Source organism: Varroa jacobsoni, unplaced genomic scaffold (genome assembly GCF_002532875.2).
Source record: "Varroa jacobsoni isolate VJ856 unplaced genomic scaffold, vjacob_1.0 scaffold_629, whole genome shotgun sequence".
Classification (NCBI taxonomy): Eukaryota; Metazoa; Arthropoda; class Arachnida; order Mesostigmata; family Varroidae; genus Varroa; species Varroa jacobsoni.
The window spans coordinates 107952-119051 of record NW_019213531.1 but is presented as its reverse complement, the minus strand read 5'-3'; the positions used below and the strand labels follow the sequence as shown (position 1 = coordinate 119051).

The 11100-nt window shown below is 40.3% G+C and overlaps 1 protein-coding gene and 2 long non-coding RNA genes across 3 annotated transcripts in view; 1 reads left to right on the top strand and 2 right to left on the bottom strand.

Moving 5' to 3' along the window:
* LOC111262140 (uncharacterized) lies at nucleotides 1–7291 on the bottom strand. Its single transcript, XR_002681417.2, has 3 exons — nucleotides 7197–7291; nucleotides 3264–3462; nucleotides 1–2997 (listed from the first exon to the last, which is right to left on the bottom strand). It is a non-coding gene; the product is annotated as an uncharacterized LOC111262140 (long non-coding RNA).
* On the bottom strand, nucleotides 5006–7190 carry LOC111262139 (uncharacterized). The gene is made up of 2 exons (XR_002681416.2): nucleotides 6793–7190; nucleotides 5006–6500 (listed from the first exon to the last, which is right to left on the bottom strand). It is a non-coding gene; the product is annotated as an uncharacterized LOC111262139 (long non-coding RNA).
* Nucleotides 7292–7431: 140 nt separating the features above from the next.
* LOC111262136 (uncharacterized) overlaps nucleotides 7432–11100 on the top strand; it is a 111417-nt gene continuing 107748 nt past the window's right edge. The window contains exon 1 of the mRNA XM_022836164.2: nucleotides 7432–8226. The gene's annotated coding sequence lies outside the window, so the exon portion shown is untranslated. The remainder of the gene's footprint in view (nucleotides 8227–11100) is intronic.

The following is an 11100-nucleotide window of genomic DNA, read 5'->3' as shown; positions in this document are numbered from 1 at the left end:
TTAATGATAATTATACGTTGGATTTCGCAGTGTAAGTTTATTGCAGACACAAAGATGCTGTACAAAAAGCTGTTCATCACATTGTGCGGTGTACAGGTTAAACTGATTGTACTGCTCAGCTGAATATCTCACATACTTGCTTCTCGACAAATAGAGTAAGGCTAAACGTGCCTGATTTTTTCATAAAACTTTGATTTTCATCGATTGAAATGGTGATAGCGCTGTCGCTCAAAGAAGAATTTCATCCTCGTGTAAAAAGCCGTACGGCTATATACCTTGTAAATTAATTGGTAAAAATAGGTTGCTTTCTATATTCATAGAATGAATAATTCTTAGGCTGAAGCTTGGAGAAGGCCACTCGGCCTCGAACCGGCTGCTTGAAACCTTTACTAGGTGGAAGCTTCGAGAGTATATTTTTTGGGAATATGAATATACGATAGCGTGCCTATTTTTATGTAAAAGTTATGGTGAAGGTGCATGAAATAACAAGGGATCACTTTGATTTGTCAGCATACGTTATATTGTCGTTTAAACGAATACTTAATTCCTAAGATAATTGAATAGCATTGGTACCGATATGTAGGTACAAGAAGATCCTTAAAGATGCATTGTAGAAACTGACAATGAGAAGTGTGTTGTCCTAGGTAACAACTTACATAGGATTCAGTTTTAGTGTAGTCTGGATCAGATAAGCGCAGCGTCGCAGTGCCGGCTTCTACGGTATGAAAAGCCGGCTATGCGAGAACAATGTCCTTGCGTATCAGTCCACGAATGGTCACCCCTCTTCGGTTACACTATTTCATTATTGCTATCGCTTTTACTGCCGAATATAGCACACGCATTATGCTCACATCTACCAATATTCTGATATATGCTCCAACTAAAATTTGTCAGAACTGTTTCAGTCCCTAAAAGCATGTTTAGCAGAAAGAATATTTTCAATAGCTGTTGTCTGCTAGCGCACAACAGCCGTCATTCATATACCTAACCAAAAGATAACATTTTCTCGTTAATTCAATCCTCATTTTCGCCTGTTTTCGCTGAATCCTTATTGACACTTCCACTGAACCGGTCTTGTATTTGTGCAATTCGTAGCCTCATAGTTTAACGCACCCTTAAAATAAGCAGTGAATTTGTTTTTATCGTCTTTTCTTGCCCGTTTGTTTATTCGTATTACTCCGAAGACTAATATTTTATAAGAAGTTAAGCTCGGTAAATTTCACAAAAAAAAGTATATTTCAGTGACTTGGTGTGTCGTTAGCGAAATTCGCACCAAAGTTTAACGAGTCGAAGCTAGAAAACTACATTTTATTTACTTACCGAAAGAGCGTCGTCGACAAATATTTTTAGCATTAAGATATTATCTAGTAGTTTGCTTTTGGCTGCGGTGCTAATGCTGTACATTGGCCGGAATCACGACCAGAAGGTTTCACGCTTCGATCCCCAACTAAGTTCTCAATTTTGGTCACCACGCAATTACCTCTGACTTGCTTGAGTATCATTAAATTTGTTTTATCTGTTAGGTATTCGAAATGGTTGCCAGTACTGCATTGCTGTAAATTTTACATGGAGTACCAGTAATTGAAGGCTCTTTGCCTAAAGCTCCCGGGACGGGCATAATAACAGCTCCTGAATCTGCCCTTATTGCCGCAATAAACTATAATAGGGTTCGCAGATACCATGTAATTATATTAACAACCATAACTATTGATACCAGTATATAATAATTATGATTAGACAAAAAATATGGTTAATATGTTAACCATATTTTTTTTATATATTATATATTTTAATATATTAATTGATAAATACGTCCTTTACTTATCAGGATTTTGCATGGGAGTTTCGACTTTGACGGCTGAACTTTTGGCTAAGACAGCTAGAGGTCGTTGATTTAAGTCCTCTTAATGACATACATTAAACGTATGATTTAATTAAAAAAAAAACATTAATTTCTGTCGCTTGTAGGTAGATGGCTTCGTAAACATTCTATTAGGCAATTCTGCGTAACGCGTTTCTAACCAGGATCACACCACCATACAACAGTTACTGGTTCCAGTCAGAAGCATATTTTTAGTTTATTTGAAAAAAATTGAATCCATGACGTTCCTGTGCTTTCGTTAATATCATATCTATTTATTCCAGTTCACCCTTGAATAAAGATGTATTTTGTTATTTAAAGTAAATAAAATACAATTTGTACCATTTTGGCCAGACTTACCCTTCCTGCAGAAATTTCTCGCGCTTTGTAATACAAGACATCGTCTTTTACCTTTTATTTCGAGATAGCTGTCGTACTATGCTTCTAGGCTGAAACTCTGGTTACTACTGGCTTTCGCATTTCGATGTGATCGAGGTCCGCTGCGTTGCATGTTTTTGGCGCTGTCCATGAAGCCTAGAGTAAGCCGGTTGGTTAACGCATGAATGACGCCTGCAGACGCCCGCTTTTGTCTTTATGAAGACAAGGCTTACCTCGTCAAACATCCACAACGAGCAGTGTTCGATCACTGTTTTGCTTCCTCCTGTAGCAAATATTACCGTTGAGGATATATCCATGAGTTCAAGCGAGGTTTCTCCTGTCGAGCAATCTTGGAGCCAAAGGATCATATAATCGCAACTTGCCTTATCGAGAAAACAATGCAATTCCATCCGCCCGGAACGGTACCATATCTTTTTCGTATGCGCGAACTACTAGAGTTAGTTTTCAGTTTGCAACACGGTTACCAATTCTAACCGGTAACAGCCGACGAACTGGTGCAGCTTAATGAGAGCTCTTAGTTAGACGTCGCCTCGGAGACGTGCGGTACGCGGACACACGTCGACTTTGCATACAAATGGTGCTGACATGGAGCAGGACTAGCAGACTAGTTAGAAGATCCGAAAGTCGTGCTCGTAAGTGCTATACTTTGATTCGCATTTTGGCCTTGCAGATACTGAGCTGGCTTTACGGAACATGCCTGCGGTGTTTCCGAACGGGTAGACATTTGGTGTGTAATACTGGAATAGATCCAAGAATTGGCATCGTCAATACTAAGTGTGCGAAAAAAAAGGGGCAAGATTCGACTGTTCGGTGTTTTTTCTTTGCTTCTATTTTTAGTCTTTTTTTTTCTAACAGAGCCTGCTTTGCGTACGCGAGCTAGTGGAACATATCGCTTTCCTCGGTCTAGCCGAGGAACTACCCTCCCTATTATTCTGGCAAAGAGTGTTTGAAAAGTTTACCTCTAAAGCACTTCTATAAGTTTTGTGTTTACAACCTGCAATACCTTGCTCGCGCCGATTCGTCTACGGTTGCGCACCCGTAGCGCTACCCGACCAGCGTCGAGACGCTCAGACTTTTCGACTCAGTGATCCGACCTACTCTAACCGAATATCAACTCCGCTGGTGTTTTACAATCGTGTAGAAGGTCGGCTCTCAGCAGCTAAACATACTGATGCTAACTCCTGCTCATCCCACCGCTGCCACTGAAATAAAGTGCACCATCGTAGATCTAATTATCGGCAGACAAGAACGATCGTCCTGCCGACACTTTCTCTGGCCTCACATAGATGTTGACTCACGTCTATGAATACGATACTTTATATTTTTATATATTCCTAATAATAGATTCGTTTATCTCAGAATAGGCATCGTAGTGCAACGGTATATCTCGCGTTGTTATTAATTATTGTGTGTCTCATTCATCACACAATAATTAAACTAGGTTAGGGTTATTGTAATTATTGTTATTATTGCTATTGTTCCAATCAATTTGGCAATTAAATTTCACAAACCTTCTTTCAAAATATCTTTAAGCCAGGATATTTTTGCAAGCTAGATTTCAGACTATTTGAGAGTTATCATGTAGAAATGATAATCTCATGCAAGAATGACAATTAACCAAATTATATTGCTAAGAAAGTTGACGATGACTACGCCGTATAATTTTTTTCCCGCCATAGAAGGAATAAACAATGTCCTACTTGCTGATCAGGGAGTGTTAGGGCTCCTTAATATACTAAATGCTTCTGAGCTTTACGTACCATCTTTTTAAATTTTACCAGATGACTAGGGCCCTCCAGCATCAAACAAGGAATCGTACTTGAGCCTTTAATACTCTTTCAGCCACTCAACACTCTCATTGGCAATCGTGAATGCCTCTTTTTATGTAAGTCCTTTCCACTTGCTATTCTAAAATCAGAAACACTTCTTTAGTGTCGGCTAATTTCGGCAGCCAGTATTTACGGGAAGACTGCGGAAAAATTGGAAATTTAACGGTCTGATTTCTCCAGTGTGAGATACCCTCACGATGTCTAATTTACACCAATTCGACAACCCATGCTATTCTGAACTTTGCTGTTAATTTGCATTATAACAACACTAAGGTCTGAATTTTCGTTCTATAGTTTTGATAGAGCATAGTGAGGAAATGATAAGAGATAAATAAGGTTTCAGAGTTATCACTCATATAAGAGGTTCACCGTATGCATTTTTCCGCCAATCCTCATTGGCTGCAAAAGTCACCGTACATGGACGTCTGCATGGAAACCTGTCATTCACTGTATATTACCTGACCGCCAAGTTTAAACATCGTCCATAAAGCATCCGTTTTTTGTTTAACTGTCTCAACACGCACTTTTTGTGGCGTGATCTCTGTGCAAAAAAAGCCAGTGAACCTAGCAGCTCGGCTTACCGCTATTATTCGGTCAAAAACACGCATAATACAACAATACATATTCCTAACATGTTCTTTTTAGCAAATAGTGAAGTTGAATGATCTTAATATCTGTGTGCTTAGATTGAAATCTACCTAGCAAGACCAACGCATTGCATGCTATATTTTCTCCGTGTACTTCTGATTCAGTACATTAGTTGGCCTGTAGAACCTCTGAAAACTGGGAGCTCACATATTTTATATAGAACCTTATTCGTATTGTACGACTTTATTATACTATTATTTTGACCATATATATTATAAAATAAATACTAAAAAAAGAAAATTATGCCGATGTAAATATCTAGGCACACTTTTTAATATGAACTTTAAGAATCTTTTATTATTCCTTTTTTAATTTTATTAGACTCCTCAAAAAAAAACTGAGCATATTACGTTACGTGTAGACCAATGCTAAAATTGGCAAAACAGATGGCTTGACTTGGACACCCTGACTATAACGGTCCCTGCATCTCGCTCTCGCTCAATATATCCAATTCTACATAATTGGTAATCTATGAGTTATTATGATCGGTCCTGTTTAACGTTGAAGATATATATACTTTATGTGTAGCTTGAAGCTCTGTTGGTCTTAGGCCTTTGAGGCCACCTTTTATAACTTATCGTGCTTGTTTAGTCCTCAAATGTCGATTTCGGTCATAGTGAATCTGTTGTCCTGTCGATTCGTATTAAGAGTCGACTTTCTTAAATAAACAGCGTTGACATATTTGGGCAATACGCTATATAGGAACTGCTCTTAAATTATTACAGACAAAAATTAGCTTCGTGCCAAAAAAGGCTATAGCGTCTCACTAATACAAAACGAAAATTTTAACGTTCACTCCACGCCAAATATAGTAGAATTTTTATTCCTTGTGTTTTTTCTAGACATGTAAACGCCATAGATCATTATAGTAGTCGATTTCGAAGATACCGGGGCAGACTTTTTGAAAAAAAATTTCAAGGAGCCTAATAAAAAGCATCTGGTCACTAAGGTACCTAAATTTGTGATAAGAGGCAGAACTCGGCATTTTTTACTCGAAAAAGCATTAGAAATAGTAAAAAAATACCAACTATTGCGAAGATATAAAAAACTACATATAAGATGCAATTCTCGTTTGTACCACCGCACGCAGTGTTCCGTAATCAATTTGACCGATAGACGTCATTGTTCTGGCGCTTGAAATCACTCAGCTCTATTCTGCAGTTTTATTTTACTTCAGTACCTTCTGTCTCCGATATTACCGCAGTGCAGGTTTCAATTGCCTAATTGTCGATCTAATCATATTTTCTTCAGTTATCCGAAAAAGACGAATGAGATCATAAAATTACGAAAATTATATATCTTTGAATATCCTTGTGTGTCGTAATTAGGAAAAACATTGCTTTTGTTTTCAGGACACCTTGTAGAGTTCTTAATGGGGTACCGGATCTGTGACCAGGTTAGTCGTTTAGCTACCCAGTTTCTGGCTGAAACCATTATAATTTGACAAACTATATTTTTCTATGGACTTAGTAGTAAAACGGTAAAATTCACGTTTTTGATATTGCAATAGAAATAATCAAATATATGTCAACTTCCAAATATTCTCTGAGCTAGGAAGCCGCCGACTAATACTTTGAGCATTCCGTGGTTATGCTGGTTGAAAAAACTTCCATCGAAATTTTATCTTATGATAATTATTTAAAGTTATCTCGGAAAAGAAATCTATGCACTCTTCTATAGAAAATTATAAAGTATGAATTCCAGGAGCTCCGTTGTCTGCGACGCTATTACCGATGCTTCTTGATTCAAACGGCACAGTACGCCTGCTTCAATAAAAGACAAATCACACATATTGAGTCACTGTTAAACGTTTTCTATCAAATAAATCATATTTCAATATAATGCAACAATTAGTAGCTCGCGCTTATTGCTCTCATATTCGAGCATGAATACACAACGGATCTTTGAAGACAATACGTCTCTTTAGTAAGACCCCATTTGAAAATCGTCAGTAAAGCGACAGTATAAAAACCAAAAAGAAGGTAAGGGTAAAAACCTTTTTGCGCGCACACAGATGCTTTAGTTGGAGACAACGAACATTTTCAAAATACTCACGTATCTTTTTCGTTTTCCATATGCTACGGCCTGCGGTTTTCACGATGCCCCGATATCGATGCCCCCGCTCAAGTATTAGGATCATACAGATGTGAGCTACCGGTTCAACAGAACCATAAATCACTGTACAGCGTATCCCTATTCACTACGGCACCGCCAGCACTCAAATCGTCCTTATATGGCAGATATACCACATACGTATTACTATTCGAAGGTACCGTATGTAACCTTATTGCCGTAAATTTGTAGAAGTGAGACGATCGAAATCATATCAACAGATGCCAGATAGACTCACACTGAAGTTTAACCGTGGCGCAGATGGCGTGTATTGGCGTCGGAACTCCTACAAAATATTCACGGTGCTTCGCATTCGGCATCTGACATTTGATTACTGTGAAGCTTACCATTTGTCCGTTGCGATACGTCCAACAGGATGGTGTGCGACTTTACTGGGCTAATAATGGTGATGGCGGAGGTGTGTGTAGTTTGTTGTCCCTCACCCGGGGCCCTCTTTACCTTCTCCCATTCAAAAGAGACTCTTGGCCGCTGCCGGCACGGCCTGCGTGTGCCGCTTGCCTACTGTCCGTCTCCCTGCTACTGCTGGCCCTTGCTTAAGCCACGAGGCTGTTGGCAGCTAACTCAATCGTCGCTACCGCCGCCGTCGCGTTGAACGAGCGAACCATCAGCAGCAGAAGTATCCATACAGTAGACCGACTAACTAAGCAACTATCGCCTAACAGAGTAGAGCCAAGCGTTTCGACAGGCGGGTTCCATGTTTTGCACGGCGACGCTGTCGGTAACAACAACTCTAGCAAGGCTGCTCTGAAAAGGTAGCTAGCACGAATCGAAACCAGCGATCGACGAAGTGACTACAATTAATATTGAAACAGTAGCTACAGTTCAATTGGCTGGCTGAGGTCCAGTATTACTACATAAAGTGAAGTTGTAGTGAAGAAGTCCTCAGTGTTTAACACCTGATGTTATTTGTTTAGCGGGCCGTGCACTGCCTAAAGAACGATAGAACAGCGCAGGGCGGGCGCGGAAACAAATTCAAGAAAAAACGAAATAAAATACCAAACGCTGACACGTTTGGAAGTGTTCGTTGTGAAGACTATTCTTTTGAAATATCAGTGATCTTTGTGGAGTGCGCTCACTTAGTTCACTTTTTCAACGACTTATTCTAGTGAAGTGCTAAACAGGATTACTATTTGCCAACTGAAGATTTACTTAACGAATACAGCAAATTTTCAGTTGGACAAAAAAAATCTTTACAAGGTAGTTTCTCAAGCACAGTTTTAGAAGTGAATAATAATAAGCACATTGAATATCAACGGCACGAGCGGCTGGTGAAAGGAAGCGAAGCACACTTCGAAGTGTTTCTAATAGAACAAGGGGGCAGCAGTAGCAACCCGGCAGCGGCGTCGTCTTCGTAAGGTAAGATCGAAATCAAGGGAAAGGGTGGGGCTGGTGCTATAAGGGAGCGTCGTGGAGGATGCGCCACAATATTGTCGATGGAAGACACATGCAAACACTGAGACTTAACGTTCTTCCTTCTATAAACATGAGCAGCGAGGAAGAATTAGGGAAGCGATCTTTGTTGGCGATGAAGTGATTGATCTGGTAGACCAAAAGGGTTCGAGTTTTACGTTAGGCACCGTCGTCAAACAGCTGGCTCCTAACACGAAACGAACCGTAGGTCTACGCTTGGGTTCGAACCTCGATTACTGTTAGATCTGGTAGATCTAACGGCTCCCGATTGTCCAGTGAATCTTTCACACGATTAAAAAATCAAGAAAGTAGTATACGCCATTTGTTTCATTATGATTGTAATGTTATCCGCTTATTAGCTGTTTAAATCACCATACACACATACACACACATTGCGGGAACCAGAATTCTCCAACCTGTATAGTAAACCAATGCAGAAGCGCAAAGAAATTCTTATATGATAAAGGAGTAAAATAATAGTAAGTAATTACGGTAATAGGAACAGCACTGTTTTAATAGCCAAAGTTTACAAGAACGTTGCTTTGGTAAGTTGAACGGGATCGGGGCACACCATGATGAGTCAGCGTGACAGAGCTTTTCAACACGCGGACGGAGGCCAGAACAAGCCCCAGCTTCGACCCCATGAAGTTGAACGAAGCTGAACAACTAGCAAAACTACTCGGGAACTGACGGCAGCGCCAGCCGCGGCAACCCGCTGCATCAACACGACGACAACCGGTGAATGCAATCCGTGACCAACGCGGCGAACTTTGCGTCGTTTGTACCCTTTCCCTCTACCCCAGTGGTGGTTCTCGTGCGTACTCCGCTTCCCCGGACGATTGACAACAGCACAGCTTCGTCCGTTGTAACAGCACCAACGCCATCACCAAGATCATCAGCTACACTACCCGATGTGGCCCCATAAGTGCTGCGAAAAGCGGCCTATTACGGGGGAGGAGGGGAGCTGTAAGCAACGACCGGCTGGCAGTAGACCCCGAGAAAAAGCTGCCGTCGCAGGCTTTGCAGGAAGTTTATTTGTTCATTCGTTGGGTCGTTTATTGTGAACCGCTGAGGGAACGGAATCTACCACGGTTCTGTTTCTCTGCAATCAGTTGTAGTTCAAATAGAAGCAGTTAAGGTATTATTAGTGTCGCCTTAGTTGACTGGTGTGGGGCACTCTCGTCCATCCACCATTCATCTATTATTTATTATTGGTTCGGCGCCGGTGCCGTCACTGATGTTGGTGCATCTATCGCTCGTCCATCGTTGGCTCATCGAAGTGGCAGCGGCGGTCATGGCGTGAAGCACACATGAATCTCATTGAAGTTGTCCGTTCCTGTCGGCAACTGGCGGTACACAAGCAGCCAGACATCAGCAGCTCAGCGAAAACACAGCTGAACTTAGCTTCAGTTTGGAACTTTGGAACAGCGCCTTGTCGGCGCTGATAATGGTGCGAGGTTGAGACAACACCGTTAAACATCAATGTGATCATATCACATCGATTTGCTGGGAGTGGTCTTAACGTGAGGTGCCAATTGATTCTTAATACACTCAGTCCCGATATCCACGACACTCACAGATAGTAAATATAGCTTGAACTCTTATCGATGATCAGATGAATGAAAAACAGTTGAGAAAACACGGGTATCAAAAGCCAATATATAAAATATCGAAAAATAACGGCTAGTGAAAAACTGTTTTTGTTGATCTTAGTGTTCGGCTAGCACAATCCTAAGTCATTAGAGGTTACAGCCTTGTACGACATATCAGACATCTAACAGCAAAGGTAATTTCAGTAACGAATTCGGTTCACCATGTACTTATACTTCACAAACCTTGTGAAGGCAAAGGCTTGAAGCACTAGAATATTCTGAGCTTTTATGAGAGGCTGGCGTATTTTTCCAAAAATTTCAATTGTTAGTTGAGTCTATACAGATAAATTACATTTTTCTCTCTTGGAAGTGGGTTAATTACATTGTGGTTTACTTCGTTATCATTTGTGATCGTTTCACACGAATGTCCGCCGCCGTATTTACAGTTCTTAGGAGCTGTTCGCTTATCATTTTTAAGGGCTAACACATAAATACATTATTCGTACGATACTTAGTTGTGGCACTTGACGGTGATTTCAAATTAGAAGGTTACCATCTTCAGTAGAGAACTGTCTTCGTCATGATTTAGATAAGGAAGAGCCATGCCGTATAACTAAAGAGCATTAGTTGAAGATCAAGTATATGGTTCATACACTGGTAAACGGCAACTCTGGTAAAATTGCCGTGGGCTTTAAAGCGAGAAAACATAAATGATACTCTCGCATACTTTCGTAAGAGACGAAGTAGATCTCAAAGAATAACAAGCTTTTCATTTCTTACTTATATGGTATTTTGTGATACAAACACTGCGTTTTGTTGATGATTTCAGTTTAACAATAGAAATCGAAACGTATTTATCATGAACAACTATATAACCCGCGATGATTGTAAACGGCCTACATAAATACCTCTTTTCTTCCTGCCGTAACTATCGACTAACGGGTGACGTATTCATACTCAACTTTTTCCAGAGCGTCCCATCGTGGGAAGTAAGTATGATGACATTACTATAAAAGCAAACGGGTACCAGAGATGGCTTGTTAGCCCTGCTGTAAGGCGTACAAAGGCGAGACTTGATGTTATCATGCATTATATGCACTACGAATACGTCTATGTAAATATGGATCTATCTTATACGTCACATTCTATTCAGAGCTGCTATAATACTGTGTTGTTTTATTGCTGATTTTTGTGATATATTCATTTCAGTCTGCAAGCGAGCGGTGCT